Below are 4955 nucleotides of genomic sequence, written 5' to 3'. Positions count from 1 at the left end.
GAGAGTGAGGGTTAGTCTAAGTATGTGAAATATTCATGTTTCTTACAATGACCTTTTTTCTTTCCTTGGTTGGTAAGACACTGTTGCATTGGAAATTATTATCAGGAAAAGCTGTGAATAATTTTAAGAACGGGTGATGCAGTCATTTCTGAGTTGTGACAGAAACATGATGGGTATTACCATGGCACAGGGGGAAGGACTAGATGACTTTGAGGTGATTTTTTATCCTTTGACTGGTAAATAGGAGATGGTTACCGTGGTGCAGCATGATCTGTAAAATCCAGGGAGACCTCAGTACTGAGAATTCCTTTTCTCCCTACCTCTACTTTTGTGTCTCATCTGACAGGGAGGATTCAGAAGATATTAAAACATTATGCCTCTTTTTTTGTTTGTTTGTTTTTGGTTTTTTTTCTTTTTCTTTTTTTGTCTGCATGAAGTAGATGAGTGAGGTGTAGAACTTCACATCGCTGTGGCTGTTGAAAAGTAGCTAGAACTCCCTTTTATAAGACAGCAACATGAAAAAAGGACTGCGGGCATGCCTATACCCACACTGGCTCTGCAGGAGCAAATCCTAGAACAGGGAGTGCTAGGAAATGTGGTGCGAAGATGCCTAGATTAGCTTCAAAAGCAGTTTTGTCATATTTGTATGGCGTTGCATCCAAGCCACTGTGGTTTTACTGCTTCCAGACCTGTGCTAATGTCTGCTGTCTGCCATGCAGACTTAATCAGCTTGTCTTAGTGACAATTTGGCAAACTCTTTTGTGTAATCCACTGTATGTTGTAAACAGCCTTTTACTGTGCTGCCCTTGTAGCCTGTGTTTATTTGGGTGCACTAACTCTTTTCCTTTAATTGTCCAGTAACAGCACAAAACTGAGATGGCTCTTCACTGTGTGAGATTTCTTGTCTGAATGCTAGGGATAACAACAGTGACATTAAATAAAGATTTTAATTTCAGTTGGATGCTATTGGGCAAAGCTGTGAATAGCAGAAGAAAAACAAAGATTTGAGGAAGTCCTGTAGCGTCAACTGATCTTTAAATCAAAAGCAAATAGGCACAATTTTATGTAAAATTAAGAGTTTAGGAGACATCTTTTTTTTTTTTTTTTTAACTCACAGAGGGAAGATTCCCAGGATGTATCGCTTCTATGATGTGTTTTTTCTCTTAATTACCATCATGCATGTATGAAACAGAGCTAATTTTTACCATACTTCCCTTTTAATATTTTAAAGTTCATCTGCTGTTTTTGTGAGATTTTGAATGGCATGTATTGCTATTGGGAGTGTTTGTATTGATTCATAAATCTGTGGACTATAGTTTCTGGAGTTATTTTCTTGGGCTTTCACATGAAAGGGAAAGCTAAGGAAAGCAATTTAAATTTCCCAAACCACAAGGCTATGCATCTTTCATAATATCTAGCCTGGGTAGTGGTGTAGGTTATGATACATGGGATACAATACAGTCTCTAAGGACAACTTTTGTCTCAAATAAAATGCAGTATAATCCTGAGCTCAAAATTAATTGTGTAAAAGAGGATGGCTAGTTCTTGGCTGCTCACTTACAAGTCCTTGAAAAGGCTTTTGCCATTTGAGGATGTCCTGTAACCTGCCTATTAAAAGAAGGTTTAACAGACTTATGGATGTTAAACCTGACTTATGGATGATGGGATGCATCCGCGGGTGCTGAGAGAGCTGGCGGAAGTCATTGCTAGGCCACTCTCCATCATCTTTACTAAGTCATGGGCAACGGGAGAGGTGCCTGAGGACTGGAGAAAAGCGAATGTCACTCCAGTCTTCAAAAAGGGCAAGAAGGAGGACCCGGGTAACTAGAGACCGGTCATCCTCACCTCCATCCCCGGAAAGGTGATGGAACAACTTGTCCTTGGTGCTGTCTCTAGGCACATCAAGGATAGGGGGATCATTAGGGGCACTCAGCATGGCTTCACCAAGGGGAAGTCATGATAGCCTTTTATGAGGACGTAACCCGGTGGACAGATGATGGTAAAGCTGTGGATGCAGTCTATCTTGATTTCAGTAAAGCATTTGCCACGGTCTCCCACAGCATCCTCGCAGCTAAACTGGGGAAGTGTGGTCTGGATGATCGGGTAGTGAGGTGGATTGTGAACTGGCTGAAGGAACGAAGCCAGAGAGTGGTGGTCAATGGGACTGAGTCCAGTTGGAGGTCTGTGTCTAGCGGAGTCCCTCAAGGGTCGGTACTGGGACCAGTACTATTCAATATATTCATTAATGACTTGGATGAGGGAATAGAGTGCACTGTCAGCAAGTTTGCTGATGACACCAAACTGGGAGGAGTGGCTGACACACCGGAAGGCTGCGCAGCCATTCAGAGAGACCTAGACAGGCTGGAGAGTTGGGCGGGGAGTAATTTAATGATAGGGCAAGTGTAGAGTCCTGCATCTGGGCAAGAACAACCCCATGTACCAGTACAAGTTGGGGACAGACCTGTTGGAGAGCAGCGTAGGGGAAAGGGACCTGGGGGTCCTAGTGGACAGCAGGATGACCATGAGCCAGCAGTGTGCCCTTGTGGCCAAGAAGGCCAATGGCATCCTGGGGTGTATTAGAAGGGGTGTGGTTAGTAGGTCAAGAGAGGTTCTCCTCCCCCTCTACTCTGCCCTGGTGAGGCCGCATCTGGAGTATTGTGTCCAGTTCTGGGCCCCTCAGTTCAAGAAGGACAGGGAACTGCTAGAGAGAGTCCAGCGCAGAGCCACGAAGATGATTAAGGGGGTGGAACATCTCCCTTCTGAGGAGAGGCTGAGGGAGCTGGGTCTCTTTAGCTTAGAGAAGAGGAGACTGAGGGGTGACCTCATTAATGTTTATAAATATGTAAAGGGCAAGTGTCAAGAGGATGGAGCCAGGCTCTTCTCAGTGACATCCCTTGACAGGACAAGGGGCAATGGGTGCAAGCTGGAACACAGGAGGTTCCACTTAAATATGAGGAAAAACTTCTTTACGGTGAGGGTGACCGAACACTGGAACAGGCTGCCCAGAGAGGTTGTGGAGTCTCCTTCTCTGGAGACATTCAAAACCCGCCTGGACGCGTTCCTGTGTGATATGGTCTAGGCAATCCTGCCCCGGCAGGGGGATTGGACTAGATGATCTTTCGAGGTCCCTTCCAATCCCTAACATTCTGTGATTCTGTGACTACTCTGCTGTGGATTGAAGAAACATTGAAAACTGCCTTCTGTCATGATGTTGGTGATATCGGGATATAAAGTAGAGCATCTTAATTCATGAAGGTTACTACTATGAATTGACTGTTTTCATATTCTAAAACTTTTTAATACCCTTATCACACCAATTTTTGGACAGAATTTCAGGCTATCCAAGCAAGGTAAGCTGATACATATGGGGTTTTTTTCTTGATATTCATATGATTTTTAAATTATTTTTATATCTGTTTCCATTTTTTTTGAGCTGTTTCTCTACCACTTCATATTTTCCTCATTTGTCCCAGTTTTCAGAAATGAGAAGGCAGAAACTTTTTGTGTTCTCTCTCTCCCCCTCCTCTGCTCTTCCTCCCCCCATAGGATACAGAATGCAGATGTGTATTATTGTTTACCTGGTATGTGGTGTTGCTTGCTTGCTTTTACAAAGCTTTGTATTTGATGCAAAAGCAAAATACGTGTTCTTCCAAAAATATGTTACATAAGGCAAGACTATGCTTGGCAGCAATGGTTTATCAGTGCCTAGAAAGAGATCCAAGTGTCAGTGCTCTCTGGAGATAAGGATGTGTTATTGTCTAACTGGCAGTACTGGATTTTGTCTGTGGGTGATTGAGAGCTGGTAACAAGTACACACTGGCAATACTGTGTGATTAATGTGACTCTCCTGGACCACAAGTACAGGAGGCTCTCTGTTTAACTATAACTGTGCTTCTTTAATTTAATTACAGCTTTTTTAATGAAAAAAAAAAAAAGCTGATTGGAAATTGGAATTTCTTTAGATGATTCAGATTCTTGTGATTTTATATACTGGACTGAGTCTTCTATTGCCCTCTAACCTAAGGTGTGTGTTTATGTTTTTTTGGTTTTGTTTGTTTTTAAATTGAGTTGGGAAGCTAAAGGCACTTAGGTTTTGGAAAGTTACCATAGCTCGATGTTAAGATTTCAGATCCAGATTTTTTTACATATGTGTGATCAGAGAAGCTTTCCATGTTCTGAATGCCTTCTCTTTAAAACCTGCACATTAACTGCATATCATAGCGAAATCATGCTTTTGTAGACTACAGAAGAACAGACCTTTGTGTTACTACTACTAAGACAGTAAAGAAAAATAAAGATACATTGAGTCAGTCTTGCAGTACTTTGAAGCTAAAACACTGAATATGTTAGGGTAATATGGCACCACTCTTAATATGTGTAATATTTTATTAAGTATATAATGGAAAACATGCATTAGGCAGATCAGAAATCACAGAATCACAGAATGTTACGGATTGGAAGGGACCTCGAAAGATCATCTAGTCCAATCCCCCTGCTGGAGCAGGATTACCTAGATCATGTCACAGGGATTGTCCCTTATATTACTCTGTTCTTCATTGACTATGGTTTCAGTCTCTTGTACCAATTTTCAGTTTTGGGCTTGTGATTCAAGATAAGAAATGTTCTTTGGGTTGAAGCACGCTGGAATCCTTAAAACAAATGTGCTAAGAGGCTCATGCTCATCCATCCCCCCCTGCGCCACCTAAATTCTGATCACTTGAGGCCCCTCCATGGGTGCTTCCTGCATACTTTCCCACATCTGCTGGAAAAAAATGATTTCTAGAGAGGCTTGGTGTTACCTTCTGTGCTAGACTTTAGTTCTGACTATGGGTAGGGGCTATCTATCTTTCTTTTTTTTCTTTTTCCTCTTCTTTTCTGTTCCCTGTGATGGACTATTTCATATTTAGCTAAAAGGAAAGAAAAATGCCAGGTTGATCAACTTGTAAACCTCAATC

The sequence above is a fragment of the Nyctibius grandis genome, chromosome 6 (genome assembly GCF_013368605.1).
Source record: "Nyctibius grandis isolate bNycGra1 chromosome 6, bNycGra1.pri, whole genome shotgun sequence".
Lineage (NCBI taxonomy): Eukaryota > Metazoa > Chordata > Aves > Nyctibiiformes > Nyctibiidae > Nyctibius > Nyctibius grandis.
Note: the sequence above shows the minus strand (reverse complement) of the source record.